General features: G+C 37.6%; 2 long non-coding RNA genes across 2 annotated transcripts; both read right to left on the bottom strand.

The window, feature by feature from the left end:
- Positions 1 to 554: 554 nt before the first annotated feature.
- LOC127139572 (uncharacterized) lies at positions 555 to 5825 on the bottom strand. Its single transcript, XR_007809793.1, has 4 exons — positions 4686 to 5825; positions 4037 to 4115; positions 2676 to 2735; positions 555 to 1168 (listed from the first exon to the last, which is right to left on the bottom strand). It is a non-coding gene; the product is annotated as an uncharacterized LOC127139572 (long non-coding RNA).
- Positions 5826 to 6006: 181 nt separating this feature from the next.
- Positions 6007 to 11552, bottom strand: LOC108889806 (uncharacterized). The gene is made up of 2 exons (XR_001962053.2): positions 11462 to 11552; positions 6007 to 6332 (listed from the first exon to the last, which is right to left on the bottom strand). It is a non-coding gene; the product is annotated as an uncharacterized LOC108889806 (long non-coding RNA).
- Between the last annotated feature and the right edge of the window lie 168 nt (positions 11553 to 11720).

Genomic DNA, 11720 nt, shown 5'->3' with positions numbered 1-11720 from the left:
AAAAATGTCATACTATAGTAAAATGTCAAAAAATGTCAAAAAATGTCAAAAATGTCATAATGTAAGAGAAATGTCATAAAATGTAAAAATGTCATAAAAAATGTCATAGTATAGTAAGATGTCAAAAAATGTCAAAAAATGGTAAAAAATGTCATAGTATAGTAAGATGTCAAAAAATGTCAAAAAATGTCAAAAAATGTCAATAGTATAAGAGTCAAAAAAAAAAATAAAAAAATATAGTAAAAGATGTCAAAAAATGTCAAAAAATGTCATAATATAAATGTCAAAAAATGTCATAAAATATAGTAAGAATATAATGTAAATCAAAAAAATGTCAAAAAATGTCAAAAAATGTCATAGTATAGTAAGATGTCAATAAAATGTCAAAAAATGTCAAAAAATGTCATAGTATAGTAAGATGTCATAAAATGTCAAAAAATGTCAAAAAATGTCAAAAAATGTCATAGTATAGTAAGATGTCATAAAATGTCACAAACCGTCAAAGTATAACTTTTCAGTTGAGCTTCTCTATTTTCAAATTAATATCACAAAAGTGATTTTGTAATGCAGAAATGCCAAATATTTTCTACTTGGAGCTTGCAATTCAAATTTATAATTGAGGCTAGTAACACTGGCTAAAAGCCTTAACCCTAACCCTAACCTCTGGCTACAAATACTCACTTTCATACAGTATTAAACAGACCAGCAAAATATTCAGTTTTCAGAAGTATTTATTTGAGTAAGATAATCCATTCAGTCCCACAACAACAAAAATACATAAGGGCATTACATATATAAGACAAGATATAAAACAAGATAAAATATAACAATATCTGAAAATTATACACAGTATGAACAGCAGAAACAGCTAAATTGAAATAGCAAAATACAACTAAAACAACATAACATAAACCACACTGTGTAGAGGTGTAAAAGTGTGTGTCTGTGGAAAACAAAGGTAAGATGGCTACTTTTGTCTTTAAGCCGCATGACATAGTATAGTAAGGGGAAAAAACAGACAAAAATTGTCACAGTATAGTAGGGCATAAAAAAAACCCTGTCAAAAAAAATCAGAATTACATAAAAATATTTTGATTTACTGATCAGTTTCTGTGATTAATACATGTTCTTGTCTCTGCAGGAAGTGAAGACGACAGCAGCTGAAGACCTGAAGTGGATGAAAGAAAACAAAAGTGTTACAAAGCTGTTAATTAGATAAAAGACCTCCACCATCTAACTGCTGTAAACAGTGCTGGTTTCCTGTTATTCAGGTGAAAACACTTCTGAAAAACACCTCTGAGAACATTCAACGGCTCATGATACAACTATTTAATAATTGTATCACAAAGATGCTTCATTTATCTTTGGAAAATGGGCTCATAACTACATTAACCCCCACTTTAACCAGCTCAACAATTGTTTCCTTGTGATCAAATATCTGTCATTATCTTTGCTGTGATTTGTTAAATGTTGTCTGGAATAAAATCATTAAGTGTCTTTCTAAACTTTTGAGTTGTAGTTCTCTATTTTGTAACTCAAGTTATACAAATTATTATTGCATTCATTTAAGAAAAAATGTTATGATATTTAAAAATATTTATAACTATATATTTAAACCCTTTATACTTGGCTTTTAGACTTATTGATTAGGGTTTTGTACTTCTTTAGACATTTTTTAAGCTTCAAAATTTATTTTGTACAGGTTTTATACTGAATTCTTAGACCTGTTTTAAATGTTTTATATATATATATATATATATATATATATATATATATATATATGTACACACACACACTTGTAAAGTCTGTGTTAAGCAGTTATACTGATGGCATTCTGAGTTAGTCACACCACAGCAAAATGTGCTATTAACCACCCAGCTAAATTTGAATGGTTAAAAAAAAAAAAATCAGCAAATATATAAAATTAGGTTTCAAAATCATGAAAAAATAAGGACCTCTCTCTGCTCTGAGACGCTGGGGGTATGTCCACTGAAGGCGCTGAAATCACGCCCACTCAGTACAGCACAAGAAACAAGCTGCATTGTTTTTGCAGTCAAATTACTGATGTTTAAGGTTAGGGTTAAAACAAAGTATAATGATGTTACACTGATAATAAACTCACTTTGTGATGGCTAGTGTGTTATTATGGCAACAAGTGTATTACTGCCTCACTCTAACAAGTAAACATACATAATGTTTTTATAGTCAAATCTCTGAAATTGCTTTACACAGACTTTAAAGGTTAAACATTTAAAGGTTTTCACCTTATTTATCAAACTCATTTTATGAGGTTGTCAAATGTTTTATCCTTATTTTTAGGCCTACTTCTTTAGGGTTTGAAATGCATTTTAAAGGTTTTATATTTGTTTTTTAGACAAATATTTTGAAGGCTGATTTTATACTTAATATTTAAGGGTTTTCAATTTATCTATTTAAATTTTATTCTTATTTTTAAAACTATTTATTAAAATGGTGTCTATTCTATTCTATTCTAAACTAAGGTTTTATATTTTGTTATGTATATAGTGTATATAGTATGCATAAAACTAATTTAAATTGATAAGTTACAGCAGCTTTAATTTGTTGCTATTTGTTCCAGACAAGCGGTTTTAAAGTGTCAAACTGCAGGTGAGACAATGACAGAGTCAGACTGAAGAGAATAAATTAACACTGACCTTCTGAATATGTCTTCATGTCTGTCTCTTCTCTGTGATGTAATGGTTGAAGTTTGAATCCTGTGGAGAAAAACGCAACAAACAATATAAAGATGTGACTGATGTAACATCAAAATAAAGTTTCTGGGTATTGAACTTCAAACTGTCAAAAGATAAATAAGTAAAAGACACTAAATCTACAAAGAAACCAAAATGTGGACTAACTGCTTCTGGACTAATCAGAACTAACCCATGAGTTAAATTTGCTTTATACACAAAGACAGAAGAAGCTGCTCTGACTGGAGAACTGACTCCACCAGTTCCTGATATTCACACAACAGCAGTGGATGGAAATGTTTTTTCTCCAAAGTCAGTTAAAATTTGAACTAAATTTGGTTGATAGAAGCCAAAATGAAGCAAAATGATGTGTTTCTTGTGAAGCTGAACTGTAAGTTGAAAAGTTCTTTACATATTTATGATTTACTGTACTAATGAGAGAGAGAGAGAGAGAGAGAGAGGGAAAGGGAGCAAGACAAAGAAAGAGAGGGAGAGACAGAGAATGAGAGAGAGAGAATGAGACAGAGGAAGAGAGAGACAGAGAAAGCATGAGTGAGTGAGAGAGCAAGGAAGAGAGAAAGGAGGAGGTAGAAAGAGTAAAGCAGGGTACACACAGAGAGATAATTGATCCAATTATCAGCCCAAATCCCCCTTTCCAATCAAAGTCAGCAAAGGTCTAATTATCGGTTGGTTCGAATGATGATCTTGTCAGATTGTGTGATGTGAGCTGTGTCCAGAATGATTTTACCCTCCCTGATCTGTTCTGAAGACAATCTGAACCGCCTCGATATACACTAAACATGTTCAGTATTTCTGATCAAAAAACATGTTGTGTGGGGGGGAACACTGAGGAAAGCTGAGCACGCACTCTGTGAATTGTCACATGGAATGGAACAATAGCCAAACAGGAAGCAAGCTAACTGAAGACGGAAGCACAACAAACAAGAGACACGTCGTCCACCATGTTCGTGTACTCTAAAGTCTTGTTTGACCGTGTGAGATTTGGAGTTCCGAGAGTCCAGACTGGTTGTTGGTGGTGAATATGTTAGTGTGTGGTGTGTTTTGTTGGTGTTCACGTTGCACATCACACACAAGAGCGAGAGAGAGTGAGGAAGGGAGGGGAGTGAGAGAGAGACAGAGAGGATGGAGAGAGAGAGAGCTGATGTGGTTCTTTGAACTCAACATTCATGAACTATGTAAATAAACTTTATAATGAGTTAAATCTTGTGACAAATTATTCAGAACTCAGATCAATTGCTGAAGATCTATAATTTAATGTCAGTGCTCTGTGTAGGACAGTTTATGTAAAGCTGTTTGTGAATTACCTGGAGGCCTCAGTCCTGGTTTCAAAGACCTTCTTCATTGTATGAAGACTCTCTGTGATCATGGACAAAGTGGTGACACCTGGAGGACATAAAAAGAGAAATATACAAAGGAAATGATCAATACACTATGACCTATTCCTCAATCAACAGTTTAGCCCCAAAACACACATTAATATTCAACATTACAGCGAACCAGAACGTTCTACAAATGTTAGAGGAGTGTCTCAGAAAATGGGCTGTTTACGGTCACATATGACAAAAACATCTTTAAGCACCAGAATCAATAACAATAAATATTTGGGAAAAACCTTAAAAATCTTAAAACTTTAATTTCTATAGTAATTGTCTGTCAACTAATCACTGGAGGAATCATGTATATTACTGTTAACTGCATAATTAAGTCACATTTTTGAAAGCAAGATTTTAACTTGTGGTATTTTTAATTATACTTCTGTCCACAGGCAGAAAAGTAACTGACAACTATTTTGAGTTTTTAAAATTTTAAATTATAGACATAATCAGTTAATATTATATTCAATACTAAACTCATTAAACACCAAGGAGTTAAACAATAACTCAGTTACTGACATTAATAATTCAGCACACCAACACATTTTTTCAGACTGGGACAGATCTTTAGGACACATACCTGTTTGGTTTGTAAGGTGAGAGCTGGTGTTTCTGTCCAGGCTGCAGCAGCTGAACAAGAAAACCTGGAAAACACAAGTACAACACTTAATAACCTAATTAATAAAGAATACTTCACCTCTGAAACTTGAACAGTGTAGAAGAATATAACACTGAAAACTTAACACTAGAACTTTGACAATCACACTTCGAGTTTTAAGATGAATCAATTATGTTACTAAGGTATGACTTTATTGACCTCAGAGAGAAAAGCAATTTTTAGAATACTTTTATGATTTCTAATAGTAATCTCAGCTCATGCATTGTGACCTACTCTTGAGGCCCAAAACTTGTGGAAGAGCACAGAGTTAAAATCTAGTTTTCAAGCTTGTATTTAACTCAAAACTGAAGTCAATTAAGTCTCCGCAAACAAATTTCTAATCAATAATTCACACAACAGGGGATCAATAATTGGCTATGGACAGATTACTACCATAAAGCTACAAAGACACAGAAACGACAGAGGCAAAAAAAACTGAGTCCCAAAACGATCGCAATGAGATGCTCAACTGCCACACTGAAACACAAAATGGCCGCAAAGAAACGTTAAATGGCCAGGAATAGATAGAAAACTACAAAGACACAATTGGATGCAAAACAACCATGAAGAAGCTGACAATAAACAGCCAGCTATCGACGCAAAACGATGCAATACCACCACAAATGGATACAAATGATCACATCGACATGATAATCCGCCATAAACTGACCAAGCTGGAGCACGTGAAACTTTTTACGTTATAAGGTGATAGTGATCCGTTTTTATTTTTCTGGTGTGGCAGCAATACGCTTCCGTATTATACGACTGAAAATGGAATTAAAAGATATCATTACAAGGTAATGCTAATGCTAACGCTCGCGGGTAAAGCTAACGCTCTTCGATAACGTTAATGCTAACGCTAGCCGCTAACTGTTTGACTTACCTTAAGTGTGTTCGGCGTCCAGATTCACTCTTCTTCGACGAAAAAGCAGCTCCAGCGTTTGTTTTAGCATCCAGACCTCTTCGGCAACGACGTTTTCTCTCAGTATTGGCAAACCGAAGCAACGGTTCAAACTTGGTTTAAATCTGTTTTCCGAGTTTGTTTCTCCGCCTCTCGGCGCTCCTCCCAGACGGTCATGACCAATGACGAGACACGTCGAAACCAATGACGACATACGTAAGCTAATATGGGAAAAAAACGCTGATTGGCTGTCCGAATCCGGCCCGCCTAGCAACTGCCTCTGATTGGTCTTAAAATACATCAGATACGATCTGACAATAATAATAATCAATGCACAAAATCTGAAGGTGAAACTCCTTTATTTGTGACAGTTTACTGACAAACTGGACATGAAACACATGTAATTTGTAATAGCCAAGCTAATGAGCATGTTCCTATAACATATGAATACTGTAGTTACAGCAGCTTTATTGTGGGTTTAACGGTATCAAATATACTTTTTTATTCGATTTATTTAACTGCCTGTGTACATGTGTACGATGGAAGAGAAGATGATCATCCTCGGGAACTTCAGGTGGAGATACTGCAGGTCCCGCTTCATCACCGCGACCAGCTCCACCCGTGATCTTCTACATGATGAGGATTTACCACACTGAGACAGCTTAAGCCTTGAATAAATGGATAAATATGGGTGTTCTGAACGGATGACAGGTTATGTCACCATAGACTGTATATAAAAATAAGACTGTGCACAGATCACATAAATTATAAACACACATAAAAACAACACAAAAGAGAGGTACTGCACTAGTATTTGTACGTGTACTGGTCAGAGGATTTAAGAAAGTGAGATACAGATTCTACAATCAAATCCAATGGACTTGAGATGACTTTCCACAAGGGCTTCATGCATTTACACATACTTTCACATTTGAGGTTTAACCAGAAAGTGGCTACATAAATCAAGCACACTTACAGCTGTCAAAATATTTAAAAATGTAGTTGTAATATATGTTTGCCCTGACAAATGTGAGTGGGAGGTCTGCACACATACCTCCATTACACACTCCTGCTCAGTCCTACAGCCCCACACTGACTGGATGTTGTGGACGCTCTTGTGTTTCAGATTTGAGCTATTTTAAATGCTATTTGTCCTCGGTTAAAAAATACACAGCAAAGAGTTATGTAGAAGATGTGAGCGATAAACAAGAGGTATGCACTACATACTGTGAACTACCAAGAGACCTCAATAGCACCCTGGAGACAGGAAAATATCTAAATATCTAGAGCCATTAAGACATGGGTTTGGCAATGACATCAGAGTGTGTTTCTTTGTGAGAAAATACACAAACAGAATCTGTGCTTCAGCTGCATTTTTGTTGCCCAGTGCACAGAAATATTAGTGAGTGGAAGAACCTAGGGCCATGAACACTGTAACTGTATCTGAGGGAATAACAGTCAAAACAGTAACAATTCATTGTCATTACAACCTACATTTCCCTGTACAAGTCTGATCTTTACACATGATTTAATGCTTGATCTCAGTATGTCACAACACTGAAGTCACTGAGGACACATGAACACGCTCCCTTGTTTTCCCAACCCATCTCCATTTGTCATTTCAGGATGAACTATATACATCAGGCCTGTTGCCACATGATGTGTGTGGATCAGTATTCTCAGCAGAGCTCAGGCGCCTTCCCTCCATCCCCAGACCGCCGCAGAGTAAGAGGTCCCAGAGGACAGCGGGGGAAGCCAGGAAGTCCAATACACAAGACATTCCACGACTTCCCTTATGGAAGCAATTAACATGATGCCCTCTATAGCAGCAGTGTAGGGCGGGAGGGTTATCACAGACATTAGGAAGTGACTGAGATCATTTGATAGCTAACGTTATTGTTTGTGGAGGTGCAGGGAGATTTTGTTTGTTGGTGGTGTCAAGGAGGCTGTTTGACACACGCATGCACAAAGATGCCCCTACCTGTCTAAAGTCTACTTTGACCAATGTCTTTGTCAGATTTAAAGTTTAATTCACAACAGAGCGAAATACAAGTATGTCATTATTAATTAATTTGTCATTTTTAAAATGCAGTTGAGGGTAATGAGAATGTCTTTAGTTTGGCAGATATTTGGTTGCAAACTTGAGAACTGTACTAACTGTACTAAACTGTACTAATAAAGTCATAATTCATCTAGGGGGAAACTTAAAGGTCCGTACCAAATTTCATAGCAACCCATTCATTCAACTCTTGGACTAAGTGGTCCTCTTCTTGCAATTTTCAATCACGCAAAACAGAAATACCAAAACTCAAAAAAAAAAAAATGAATGTATAATCACAAAGAGATAAACTGCATGTGCATGTAACAAGGGATGTTTAATTCATCTTCTAACGTAAGCCACAAACTTTCAGTCTGGCCCTGCCATCTCAATTTGTCATCACATGGTTTGTTTTGTCTAACTCCTAAAGACATTTAATCTAAAATGATATGAAAAATCATCACATTGTAGAAGCTGGAGAGAAGAAATTTAAGCATTTTAGCTTTAAAAATAATTCAGTTATCCAAATAGTGTCCAGTTTCTGTCCATCATCTAATTGACTAATGAACTGTTGCAGCCCTTGTTAGCCACCAGACACTGAACTCCATTCTCTGTGCATGCTGCTGAAGTTGTGTAAAATTACAGTAAATGGTCCACTGTATTGTAAAACAGCAATGAAGTGGTTAACAGTTTCCAGGGCAGGGTGCAGATCTATAAGTGCACACCTCTGAAAAATACACACACACACTATCACACTTGTAGCACTTATCTTAGACAAGGGTGGTGGAATGTCAGTTCTGTAAATATCAGTGGAAATGACCATCAGATTACTACCCAAAGTCAAGGTCTGTTTTTGAGTTTCCAGGAGGCTCGGAGGCAGCCATGCTAACACTAAACAACATCACATCACACCCACAGCTGTGAGTGAATAAACAGGCAGCCAGTCTGACTCATCTGCATGCTGCTAGTAGCCTGCAAGGCCTCATTTAGCAGCCGGTGTCAGCCGTCAAGGACAAACAGCTCAAAACTGGTTAAACATTAAGTTTAAATCGCCCTCATTAGTTCAGAGAGAGTTCACACGATAAACATTTTGATATTTACCATTAAAACTGTCTATGCATGTAACTAAATAATTAACAGTGAGTAGTACAAATTAAGGCTTAATGTCTGGCAAATGATTGGGTGATAATATTTTCATAAGTATCCTATTAATGATGCAGCATGACACATGGCTCTCCCCAAGCACATGAGCTGCTTTTAATAATAAAAAGTGTTGGTTCTGGTATCAATATTGGTGATTACGGCTCTTGAATTACTAGGTATTGAGTTGAAACCAAATTTAGTGGACTGGCAACCCCCTTAGAAGACAATAATTTACCTGGCAAAATAATTACAGTGATATAACCTTTCTGAGACTTATTCTCAGTGTAATTATATGTTGTTTTAAACCTGCTTATTCATTTTTATTACTGAACAAAGAAAAAAAATCATGGACCACAACAAAGTTTTCATGAATATCTGTGCCTCATTTCATTGAATCTATCCAGTTGTTGTCAAAACATTTCAATCTCAACTATAAATGTGAAAAGCATTAGCAGACGTAGTTAGGAGAAATGAATATCTGTAGAAGATTTCTTGTCAATCCATCTAATCGTTGTTGAGATATTTCAGTCTGGACCAAGCACTGGACTGATCGACCGACACTGGCATCAATAGAACCTGGGTAAAAATAACTAAGGCGTTGAAATCAAATGTTTCTGCCGCCAATGTGCTGAGTAATTTTTAACCAGAAACCACAGGTTTTACTGGCATTGTACCCAACCTGATTCTGATAGACTAAAATATCTATGCTAAAATGTTCCAGTTATCATTCCTCAAGCCTCAGGCAGAAACATATCTGCTGCCTCTGGAGGACAAAGCAACACGTGGATACACAGCAGTATAATACTGTTAAGTTATTGCACGACATCAGAGGATATATGAAGCCAGATCTGTAAGAGGTTTGACCAGAGGGTGTAAAAGTATCTGCCATTAACTCCACTCTTTGTGTAATAATACTGCCGCCTGTCATGTGAGTCATGTCTGGGACTAAAATAATGACAGAGCTTTGTTTTCTTACACCAGAACAAGCTGTAATCCTCCCAAACAGTCAGTCACTCAGCAAGATATCCACTCATTCAGCCAGTAGAGATATCTGGCTACTCAGATAGCCGGCCAGCCAGGCAGCCTGGCAAACAACGTAATCCACGCTCAGTCAGTTATGGATGTGTTTACCAGAGGGAACATGTCAGGTACTGACATGAAGAGGCAGCAGCAAACATCAGCCGCCGCTGCATTCCCTGAACATTAGCCAACCTCGTCAGTGACATGAAGGAATGTGGAGGCTTCACACACCACGAGGCTGGAGGCACAAGCAGAGAGAGGGAGCAGAGAACCTGCTTCTTCTTCTGCTGCTGCTGTTCACAGAGGAGATGTGAAGAATGACAGCACCAGAGAAAGACATTATGAACAAAAGACAGAAGAGCACAGACATTTACACACAGCACTAACAGCCTCTAACACTACAGTACGATGCAAGGGGATCCAGATCTTGCACCAAAAACCAGTCACTCTTCACTGGGTTTCACTGAATCACTTGAGTGTTTTTTAGCAGTGTCGGTGAGTCGGTCAGTCAGGCGGTCAGTCCACCACTTTGGTCCACTGTGCTCAAGTACAGCCTCACAGAGCCAACAAACAGACAAGAGGCCCAAGAACAATTCTTGGAGGAGGCGATAATCCAAGTTTCATGCTAATCAAAGCATAATGATTTACTATCAAATACACCGACTAGGGTGTTACAGATTCAACGGCTCCAGCAGAAAACATGTTTACACGAGTCCAGAAATTACATCTCTTTGTATTTCCCAAAGATTTTCTGTAAAGCACCCTAAGCTAGGAGGCCAGGACCTTGTGCGCAATTACCTCATGGAGTCTGCAAGAAATTTGGCCGTGCTCAGCTGCTCTTAACCACCACTAAACACTTTAAATCCTGCAGTCTTTAACCAGTTCAAATTGCAGTGACCTGCTCACCAATGAATGCTTTTATTACTGTGCTCATTAGATTAGAAAATTAGGATAATCTCCAACAAGAGTCCCCACAATTTTCTGAAGAAATATAAGGGAAGTCAAACTACACAATAAAAGCAACAGCACTGATCAAAACTCAAACCATCTCTAGACCAGAATCTGGGATCATAGGTTTATAGAGCTCAGAGATGTCAAGAGACAGTGGAAACAGGACCTGGGGGATAGCAGGATTTGCTGCTGTTGTTCAGGGGACGCCCCCTGACATCTTCTAAAGCATCCAATGGGTTAAATGATCATCAAAATTTCTCAACCCACAGAGGAGCAAGTAACGCCTAAATTAGAGAGAGAAAAAAATGTTGTTGCAAAACCGAGGTTGAAATTCACCCAGTAGAGATGATGTGAAGGATACATGGACTTGTGTAATTGCAACTGATGTTGCAGGCTGACGCGTGCAACATCAGATACTCCACCAGCGTTAATTACAGCCCTGAGCTCTATTTAGTGCTTCAGTTTACAAAGGTGGACCCTCCCAGCTAACTGTTGGCTCTTTATGACCGCTCCACAACAGCACACACAAAACCTCCACTCACAAGGCAACGAACCATATCAGTTTCTTTACAGAGGTCTCAGGATGCCATGTACACATACTCAAATACACACATATAAACCTGGTGTACACATTGAACACAATACCTTGTGCAGCAGAGCGTCTCCTGCGGCTCTGAGGTCGCCCTGCAGTGGCCCTCTTCCCAGTAAAGATGGCGTTCACTCTCTGAGCCCAGATCTGCTGCCCTCGTCCGACACCCACAACGGGGCTCTGCCATCTGCCTCAGGGTGGCGCTGTCAAGTTCGCCTGTGACAGGAAGCCGGGACAACCACTGGAACTCGCTGCAGAGAGAGGAAACGTTTGCCTTGACTTTCTTCCTGAACAGGCACTTGGCTTTTTCAATCA

This window comes from Lates calcarifer, unplaced genomic scaffold (assembly GCF_001640805.2).
Source record: "Lates calcarifer isolate ASB-BC8 unplaced genomic scaffold, TLL_Latcal_v3 _unitig_1639_quiver_3356, whole genome shotgun sequence".
In the NCBI taxonomy this organism is placed as follows: Eukaryota; Metazoa; Chordata; class Actinopteri; family Centropomidae; genus Lates; species Lates calcarifer.
This window is presented reverse-complemented; position numbering and strand designations above follow the sequence as displayed.